This window comes from Camelus bactrianus, chromosome 21, assembly GCF_048773025.1.
Source record: "Camelus bactrianus isolate YW-2024 breed Bactrian camel chromosome 21, ASM4877302v1, whole genome shotgun sequence".
NCBI lineage: Eukaryota > Metazoa > Chordata > Mammalia > Artiodactyla > Camelidae > Camelus > Camelus bactrianus.
The window spans coordinates 31,247,196-31,258,116 of NC_133559.1; positions in this window are offsets into that span (position 1 = coordinate 31,247,196).

The following is a 10,921-nucleotide window of genomic DNA, read 5'->3' on the forward strand; positions in this document are numbered from 1 at the left end:
ATCCGAATCTTACCTGCGCGGACCCCGACCCTCGCTGCCACACTCTCTACCGCCGCCCCTCCCCGCCCCATAGACGGACACCTGAGTGCACTGCACCTGCCTCCAGGGAGCCAGCCAATAAGGATATGTGCACCCAGTGAACCTCAGGCAGCAGAGGGCGCCCTCAGAGCAGGCTGAAGGGGACACGGGAGGAAACCCAAACACTTTCCTTGGCAGCCTTTGCCCCCAGCTGGCGCCCTCTGAGTAACAGCCCCGTCGAAAGCATTTCACCGCCCCCTGAGAGCAGCCGACTCTCCTGTCCGGATCCAGCCAACAAGGAGATATTCACAAAATGAACCTGGGGTAGCACTGCGCGTCCCAGATCAGGCTTAGTTGTTCAAGGGAAGAAACCATCAGGGTTGCCTGGGAAGCCCCCATCCTTCGGTGCTGCCCTGTCTGCATCCGCCCTTCCCCCTCCCGCGAACCCGCCCCCTGGGCAAACCGTGTCAGCATGCTGGTAGCCAGGAAATACGGTGAATTGTACCCAATAAACCTGGTGTAGCAGTGGGCGACCCAACAGTATGCTAAGGGGACAGTGGAAAAACATTCAGGCTTCCGTTGGCTTCCCCCATCCTTGGCTGATGCCATGTGTTCAATCGCCACGCCCGCTGCGCAGACCCCGCCCCCTGGCAATACCGCGCTGGAATCCCAGGAGCAGGATACACGGGGAAGTGTAGCACGTGAACCTGCGGTAGCAGGTGGCACCCATAGAGCAGGCTGAGAGGGACAAGTTTTGAAATACGTAGGCTTCCGTGGGCAGCCCCCATCCATCCCTGCTGCCTTGTCTTCTGCCGCGCAGCTCCCATCCCTGACCCTGTTCACGGGCCATACTGCGCCAGCATCCCGGGAGCCAGTCAACACGGGGAAGTTCACCCAGTGAATCTGGGGTAGCAGAGGGTTCCTCCAAGCAATCTGAAGAAGACACGGCAGGAATCCGAATCTTACATGCGCTGACCCCTCCTCTCGCTGCCGCACTCTCTGCAGCAGCCCCTCCCCCGCTGGTAGGCAGACAACTAGGCACACCGCGCCTGCCTCCAGAGAGCCAGCCAACAAGGAGATGTGCACCCAGTGAACCTCAGGCAGCAGAGGGCGCCTTCAGAGCAGGCTGAAGGGGACACAGGAGGAAACCTAAAGGCTTTCCTAGGCAGCCTTCGCCCCCAGCTGGTGCCCTCTCTGTAACACCCCAGTCCAAAGTTTAGATCCTACTGCACTTAAAATATTTACATATATTAAGGATGGGAACTCCCAGGGATGCTCTGGCCCTGCACTTCCAAAGGTCCAGGGCAGTTATGTTGGCTCTGCTGAGACTGCAAGAGGCAAAGACCACCTCCAGAGAGGAGGGGCTCCTGCTTCACACCCCGAAGGCAGGAGCTTCTGAGCAGATGAAACAATGGACACTGAGACCCTCGAGTGTAAGTTGGTTTCGAATGACGTCAAAGGTGTGTGTGACGTGTGTGTGCGTGTGCGCACGCGTGCACCTGGGGACGTGTGTGGTACATGACAGTGACTTCGCATGTGTGCGTGCCTGAGGACGTGTGTGGTTGTGTGTATGTTATGGGTGTGTGTGGGGTCCATGAGTCCACGTGTGTGTGCGTGGGGATGTACGTGGAGCAGAGTCACTGTGTCCTCACGTGCATTTGTGTGTACGTGCATGCGTTCATTTTAAGAATAGTAGAAGTTGTCCTTTAGTAGTCTGAAGTTGTAAAAATTGTATGGTGTCCCTCACTGTACAGTTCAAAATGAAAATAATCTTCAATCACCAGAAATGTAGTCCCCCCCAGATTCTGAATTTTTCCCCTCATATTTATTATGTCTTCATTTTACTGATGAGGAAACTAGCTTCGAGATCTTAACTGACTCACCCAAGGGCATGGAGCTCACGAGCCCAGGGCCAGGACGCTGTCCAAGCGGTGTGGCTCCAGAGGCCTGGAGCCCTGCTCACGACCACGCGTGGCCTCTTGGCCGGGGGATCAGATTCTGATGGGCCGGGGCCAGCGTGCAGGCTGCCCAAGCCGCTGACTCTGCAAGTTGGGTGGCGAGTACCAGACAGCAGACGAGGGTAAAGGGATGCTCAGACATCAGATAGGTTCCTAGATGTTCGGTGAGTCAGGAGGCTCACTGCTCATCCTCGATCCCTTTGCTGGTTGCTGAAAGGGACCGAGGCCCTCGAGAGCGCTTCTGGGAGCTGCCTGCCGAAACCTGCAACAGGACTGCTCAGGACGGGCTCTGCAGCAGGAGCAAAGGGAAGCAATGTCGCCACCTGGTGGGCATCCTGGGTAGTGGCAGTAGGAGGCCTAGCACCTTTGGTATGGGGGTGGCAGGACGAGGTCCTAGGGGATGATCGTGTTCACGTGTCTTAAAAATCATTACTTCATATATGTTATCCACCTTGGGGTTTATTCTAGGATGGTAAACATGGTCTCCGTTACTCCTTCTTAGCTGGATTGATGAACTCTTTCTGAGGTTAATATTCTCTTCCATGATTTGGAAGCTATATTGCCTTTCAATGAAAATTCTCTCTAAATGTTTCTAAATCATCTCTAAGTTCATAAATCTATATGTAATTGGACCAGTAATGCTAGAACAGTCTGAGAAATGAAATCATCTATTAGATCTTGTTTCTCAATCATGATACATTTAGCATATTTTACCTCTCTGCTCTTCCCAATTGTGCATGTGAGTGAGCACGTGAGCTACACTTACTACTTTTTAGACAGTTGCTTGAAGTTTGTTACATTTACAATGAAAATATAGGTATAAACATCTTGGAATCAATCTCACATTCAACCTATTTTATAGAGGAGGAGAAAGAGTCTATTAAATTTGGCTAACTATTATCTAATGGAGGAGGAGATTATTGTGTCTCTGTACATATGTAATTGAGAAGTAGGAGGAGGCTAGTGTGTGTATGTGTGTGTGTCTGTCTGTCTATGTATGTACCTGTGTATGTATATAATGGATGAGGAGGAGGAGGTTAGGATATACATCTGTTTCTAAATGGAGGAAGAGGCTAGTGTGTCTGTCTGTCTATTTGTTTGTCTCTCTGTCTGTATAATGGAGAAAGCCTCCCAGTATTCGACCCACCTGGAGGGATGCTAATTGATACTCTGAAGCAGCAGAGGGCGCCCCCATTGCACGCTGAGGGGGACACTGGGTGGAAATCCACAGGCTTGCCTGGGCAGCCTGGGCCTCCCGCTTCCACCCTCTCGGTAGCCGCCCCAAGCCCCGCCCCCACCCCGCCCCCTGACCACCCTGCACCCACCTACGGGGAGCCGGAAAACCCAGAGATGTGCACCTCGTGTACCTAGGTTAAAAGAGACCAGCCCTTGAACCGGACAAGGGGGAGATCTGAGCAAATACCCGGGCTCAGTTGGGCAGCCCTCCTCCTCACTGCAGCCGCTGACATCACCTGGCCCGAATCCGCGGCGTAGTTTCACCTGGAAACATGCATACTGTGAACATGGGGCAGGAGAATCCGCCCCCAGGCCAGGCCATTGTGGAGACGGGAGCAAAGTGTTCGCCTCACCCTAGGCAGTTCGCTCCCCACGACATCCCTGTCCCCTGAACTCATGTCACCAGCATCCCAGGACCTTGCTATAAAGGAGAATTAAATCCCTGAATCTGGGGTACCAGAGGCTACCCCAACGCCACGAGAGGGGGAGATGGGAGGAAAATGACCAACTCGCCGAGGCATCTCCCTTTGCTGCCGTGCAGCCTCTGTCTCTGTGGCGGAACTCGTCCTCTCATCTCACCACGCCCGGTACCAAGTGCAGGCTGACTTTAAAGATTTGAATCCCGCATACTTGAGGGAGGGGAGGCCGACCCCAGGCAAGGCAGCTAGGGAAAAGGGAGAAAATCCTCTGGCTCGCTAGGGGCACCCTATTCCCCTGTCGCCATCGCGGATCTACGTGCCGAGACCGTTCCCATCCAGTACTGTTTCGGTCAGACTGACTGCCTGCATGAATGACTATCTATTGGAGAATGGTAAAAGCTAGATTATGTGTGTGTCTGTCTGTTTTTCCTAAGAAGGAGGAGGCGGCTAATATGTCTCTCTATTTGCCGGCCTTTCTATGTATCAATTTATCTGTGTATGTATATATAAATGTATATATGTATGTATGTATGTATGTATGTATGAATGTGTCTGTCTGTCTATCTATCTATCTATCTATCTATCTATCTATCTATCTATCTATCTTTCTATGTATATAACTAGCAGAGTTATCGCAGTAGGCTAGTGTGTCGTTTATGTCTGTCAGTTGGAGGAGGAGTTTAGTGTGTTTATTTAACTACCTACCTATTTCAATAAGAGGAGAAAGCTAGTGTGTGTGTGTGTGTGTGTGTGTGTGTGTGTTTGTGTGTGTGTGTGTGGGTTCTGGTCTGCCTAACTATCTATCTGTATCTAAAGGGGTAGGAGCTATTGTATCTATCAGTCTATGTAGGCATGTAATGGAGGAGGAGTAGGCTAGGATGTCAACCTTTCTATGTGTCAGATATCTATGTATGTACATGTATCTAATGGAGAAGAAGGAGGAGGCAAGAGCATCTATCTCGCTGTCTGTCAGAGGAGCAGAAGACCAGTGTGTCTGTCCCTCTGTGTGTCTGAGGGTTTTCTCTATCTATATCTAATGGAGAAGAAGGAAGATTACCATTTGTCTGGCTATCTGTCTGTCTCTCAACAGGAGAAGGTAGAGGCTAGTGTGTGTATCCGTCAATCTCACATTCTATCTATTTTATAGAGGAGGAGAAAGAGTCTACATTGTTTGGCTAACTATTATCTAATGGAGGAGGAGATTATTGTGTCTCTGTACCTACGTAATTGAGAAGTAGGAGGAGGCTAGTGTGTGTATGTGTGTGTGTCTGTCTGTCTATGTATGTACCTGTGTATGTATATAATGGATGAGGAGGAGGAGGTTAGGATATACATCTGTTTCTAAGTGGAGGAAGAGGCTAGTGTGTCTGTCTGTCTATTAGTTTGTCTCTCTGTCTGTATAATGGAGAAAGCCTCCCAGTATTCGACCCACCTGGAGGGATGCTAATTGATACTCTGAAGCAGCAGAGGGCGCCCCCATTGCACGCTGAGGGGGACACTGGGTGGAAATCCACAGGCTTGCCTGGGCAGCCTGGGCCTCCCGCTTCCACCCTCTCGGTAGCCGCCCCAAGCCCCGCCCCCGCCCCGCCCCCTGACCACCCCGCACCCACCTACGGGGAGCCGGAAAACCCAGAGATGTGCACTTCGTGTACCTAGGGTAACAGAGATCAGCCCTTGAACCGGACAAGGGGGAAATCTGAGCAAATACCCGGGCTCAGTTGGGCAGCCCTCCTCCTCACTGCAGCCGCTGACATCAACAGGCCCGAATCCGCGGCACAGGTTCATCTGGAAACATGCATACTGTGAACATGGGGCAGGAGAATCCGCCCCCAGGCCAGGCCATTGTGGAGACGGGAGCAAAGTGTTCGCCTCACCCTAGGCAGTTCGCTCACCGTGACATCCCTGTCCCCAGAACTCACGTCACCAGCATCCCAGGACCTTGCTATAAAGGAGAATTAAATCCCTGAATCTGGGGTAGCAGAGGCTGCCCCGAGGCCAGGAGAGAGGGAGATGGGAGGAAAATGACCAACTCGCCGAGGCATCTCCCTTTGCTGCCGTGCAGCCTCTGTCTCTGCCGCGGACCTCTTCCTCTCACATCACCACGCCCGCTACCAAAAGCAGGCTGACTTTAAAGGTTTGAATCCCGCATACTTGAGGGAGGGGAGGCCGACCCCAGGCAAGGCAGCTAGGGAAAAGGGAGAAAATCCTCTGGCTGGCTAGGGTCACCCTATTCCCCTGTCGCCATCGCCGATCCACGTGGCGAGACCGTTCCCATCCTGTACGGTGTCTGTCAGTCTGACAGCCTGCATGACTGACTATCTATTGGAGGATGGGAAAAGCTAGTCTATGTGTGTGTCTGTCTGTTTTTCCTACGAAGGAGGAGGCGACTAGTATGTCTCTCTATTTGCTGGCCTTTCTATGTATCTATTTATCTCTGTATATATATATTAATGAATGTATATATGTATGTATGTATGTATGTATGTATGTATTTATATAAGTATGTATGTATGTATGTGTCTATCTATCTATCTATCTATCTATCTATCTATCTATCTATCTATCTATCTACCTACCTATCTATGTATCTATCTATCTATCTATGTATATTACTAGCGGAGTCATCGCAGTAGGCTAGTGTGTCATTTATTTGTCTGTCAGTCGGAGGAGGATGTTAGTGTGTTTATATAACTACCTACCTATCTGAGGAAGAGGAGAACGCTACTGTGTGTGTGTGTGTGTGTGTGTGTGTGTGTGTGTGTGTGTGTGGTTTCTTGGTTTCTTGTCTGCCTAACTGTGTATCTGTATCTAAACGGGTAGGAGCTACTGTATCTGTCTTTCAGTCTATGTAGGCATGTAATGGAGGAGGAGTAGGTGAGTATGTGAATCTGTCTATCTGTCAAATATCTATGTATGTACCTGTATCTAATGGAGAAGAAGGAGGAGGCAAGTGCATCTATCTGTCTGTCTGTCAGAGGAGGAGATGACCAGTGTGTCTGTCTCTCTGTTTATCTGAGAGTTGTCTCTATCTATATCTAATGGAGAAGAAGGAAGATTACCATTTGTCTGGCTATCTGTCTGTCTGTCAACAGGAGTAGGTAGAGGCTAGTGTTTATATCCGTCAATCTCACTTTGTATCTATTATATAGAGGAGGAGAAAGAGTCTATTTAGATTGGCTAAGTATTATCTAATGGAGGAGGAGATTAGTGTGTCTCTGTACCTACGTAATTGAGAAGTACGAGGAGGATAGTGTGTGTATGTGTGTGTGTCTGTCTGTCTATGTGTGCACCTGTCTATCTATAAAATGGGTGAGGAGGAAGAGGTTAGGATATATATCTGTTTCTAAATGGAGGAAGAGGCTAGTGTGTCTGTCTGTCTATTTGTTTGTCTCTCTGTCTGTATAATGGAGGAAGCCTCCCAGTGTTCGACCCACCTGGAGGGATGCCAATTGATACTCTGAAGCAGCAGAGGGCTCCCCCATTGCACGCTGAGGGGGACACTGGATGGAAATCCACAGGATTTCCTGGGCAGCCTGGGCCTCCCGCTTCCACCCTCTCGGTAGCCGCCCCAAGCCCCCCCCCGCCCTGCCCCCTGACCACACCGCACCCGCCTCCGGGGAGCCGGAAAACCCAGAGATGTGCACCTCTTGTACCTAGAGGTAATGGAAACCAGCCCTTGAACCGGACAAGGGGGAGATCTGAGCAAATACCCGGCGTCGGTATGGCAGCCCCGCCTCCTCACTGCAGCCGCTGACCGCACCGGGCCCGAATCCATGGCGAAGTTTCACCTTGAAACATGCATACTGTGATCTTGGGGCAGGAGAGGTCGCCTCCAGGCCAGGCCATTGTGGAGACGGGAGCAAAGTGTTCGGCTCACCATAGTCTGTTCGCTCCCCGCGACATCCCTGTCCCCTGAATTCATCTCACAAGCATCCCAGGACGATGCTAAAAAGGAGAATTAAATCCCTCAAACGTGGGGTAGCGGAGGCCGCCCCGAGGCCAGTAGAGGTTTAGATGTGAGTAAAATGACCAACTCGCTGAAGCATATCCCTTTGCTGCTGTGCAGCCTCTGTCTCTGCCGCCAACTTCTTCCTCTCATCACACCACGCCCGCTCCCAAGAGCAGGCTGACTTTAAAGGTTTGAATCCTGCATACTTTAGGGAGGGGAGGCCGACCCCAGGCAAGGCAGCTAGGGAAAAGGGAGAAAATCCTCTGGGTCTCTAGGTTCACCCTATTCCCCTGTCGCCGTCGCCGATCCACGTGCCGAGACCGTTCCCATCCTGTACTGTGTCTGTCAGTCTGACTGCCTGCATGACTGACTATCTATTGCAGGATGGGAAAAGCTAGTCTATGTGTGTGTCTGTCTGTTTTTCCTAAGAAGGTGGAGGCGACTAGTATGTCTCTCTATTTGCTGTCTTTCTATGTATCTATTTATCTCTGTATGTATATATTAATTAATGTATATATGTATGTATGTATGTATGTGTCTATCTATCTATCTATCTATCTATCTATCTATCTATCTATCTATCTATCTATCTATCTATCTATGTATATTACTAGCGGAGTCATCGCAGTAGGCTAGTGTGTCATTTATTTGTCTGTCAGTCGGAGGAGGATGTTAGTGTGTTTATATAACTACCTACCTACCTGAGGAAGAGGAGAACGCTAGTGTGTGTGTGTGTGTGTGTGTGGTTTCTTGGTTTCTTTTCTGCCTAACTATGTATCTGTATCTAAACGGGTAGGAGCTACTGTATCTGTCTTTCAGTCTATGTAGGCATGTAATGGAGGAGGAGTAGGCGAGTATGTAAATCTATCTGTCAAATATCTATGTATGTACCTGTATCTAATGGAGAAGAAGGAGGAGGCAAGTGCATCTATCTGTCTGTCTGTCAGAGGAGAAGACCAGTGTGTCTGTCTCTCTGTTTATCTGAGAGTTGTCTCTATCTATATCTAATGGAGAAGAAGGAAGATTACCATTTGTCTGGCTATCTGTCTGTCTCTCAACACGAGAAGGTAGAGGCTAGTGTGTGTATCCGTCAATCTCACTTTGTATCTATTTTATAGAGGAGGAGAAAGAGTCTATTAATTTTGGCTAAATATTATCTAATGGAGGAGGAGATTAGTGTGTCTCTGTACCTACATAGATGAGAAGTAGGAGGAGGCTAGTGTGTGTATGTGTCTGTGTCTATCTGTCTATGTATGTACCTGTCTATCTATATAATGGATGAGGAGGAGGAGGTTAGGATATATATCTGTTTGTAAATGGAGGAAGAGGCTAGTGTGTCTGTTTGTCTATTTGTTTGTCTCTCTGTCTGTCTAATGGAGGAAGGCTCCCAGTATTCGACCCATCTGGAGGGATGCCAATTGATACTCTGAAGCAGCAGGGAGCACCCCCATTGCACGCTGAGGGGGACACTGGATGGAAATCCACTGGCATGCCTGGGCAGCCCTGGCCTCCTGCTTCCGCCCTCTCTGTAGCCGCCCCCCACCCTGCCCCCACCCCGCCCCTGACCACCCCGCACCCGCCTCCTGGGAGCCGGAAACACAGAGATGTGCACCTCGTGTTCCTAAGATAGCAGAGACCAGCTCTAAGTCCACACAAGGTGGAGATCTGAGCAAATACCCTGGCTCTGTGGGGCAGCCCTGCCTCCTCACTGCAGCCGCTGACATCACCGGGCCCGAATCCGAGGCGCAGGTTCACCTGAAATCATGCATAATGTGATCATGGGGCAGGAGAGGTCACCTCCAGGCCAGGCCATTGAGGAGATGGGAGCAAAGTGTTCGGCTCACCCTAGGCAGTTCGCTCCCCACGACATCCCTGTCCACTGAATTCACCTCACAAGCATCCCAGGACCATGCTTAAAAGGAGAATTAAATCCCTGAATCCTGGGGTACCAGAGGCTACACCGACGCCACGAGAGGGGGAGATGGGAGGAAAATGACCAACTCGCCGAGGCATCTCCTTTTGCTGCTGTGCAGCCTCTGTCTCTGCCGCCGTCCTCTTCCTCTCACGTCACCACGCCCGCTCCCAAGAGCAGGCTGACTTTAAATGTTGGAATCCAACATCCTTGGGGTAGGGGAGGCCGACCCCAGGCAAGGCAGCTAGGGAAAAGGGAGAAAATCCTCTGGGTCTCTAGGTTCACCCTATTCCCCTGTCGCCGTCGCCGATCCACGTGCCGAGACCGTTCCCATCCTGTACTGTGTCTGTCAGTCTGACTGCCTGCATGACTGACTATCTATTGGAGGATGGGAAAAGCTAGTCTATGTGTGTGTCTGTCTGTTTTTCCTAAGAAGGTGGAGGTGACTAGTATGTCTCTCTCTTTTCTGGCCTTTCTATATATCTATTTATCGCTGTTTGTATATATTAATAAATGTATATTTGTATGTATGTATGTATGTATTTATATATGTATGTATGTATGTATGTGTCTATCTATCTATCTATCTATCTATCTATCTATCTATCTATCTATCTATCTATGTATCTATCTATCTATCTATGTATATTACTAGCGGAGTCATCGCAGTAGGCCAGTGTGTCATTTATTTGTCTGTCAGTCGGAGGAGGATGTCAGTGTGTTTATATAACTACCTACATATCTGAGGAAGAGAACACAAGTGTGTGTGTGTGTGTGTGTATGTGTGTGTGTGTGTGGTTTCTGGTCTGCCTAACTATGTATCTGTATCTAAACGGGTAGGTGCTACTGTATATGTCTTTCAGTCTATGTAGGCATGTAATGGAGGAGGAGTAGGCGAGTATGTCAATGTGTCTATCTGTCAAATATCTATGTATGTACCTGTATCTAATGGAGAAGAAGGAGGAGGCAAGTGCATCTATCTGTCTGTCTGTCAGAGGAGGAGAAGACCAGTGTGTCTGTCTCTCTGTTTATCTGAGAGTTGTCTCTATCTATATCTAATGGAGAAGAAGGAGGATTACCATTTGTCTGGCTATCTGTCTGTCTCTCAACAGGAGAAGGTAGAGGCTAGTGGGTGTATCCATCAATCCCACTTTGTATCTATTTTATAGAGGAGGAGAAAGTGTCTATTTAGTTTGGCTAAGTATTATCTAATGGAGCAGGAGATTAGTGTGTCTCTGTACCTACGTAATTGAGAAGTAGGAGGAGGCTAGTGTGTGTATGTGTGTGTGTCTGTCTGTCTATGTATGCACCTGTCAATCTATATAATGGATGAGGAGGAAGAGGTTAGGATATATATCTGTTTGTAAATGGAGGAAGAGGCTAGTGTGTCTGTCTGTCTATTTGTTTGTCTCTCTGTCTGTCTAAAGGA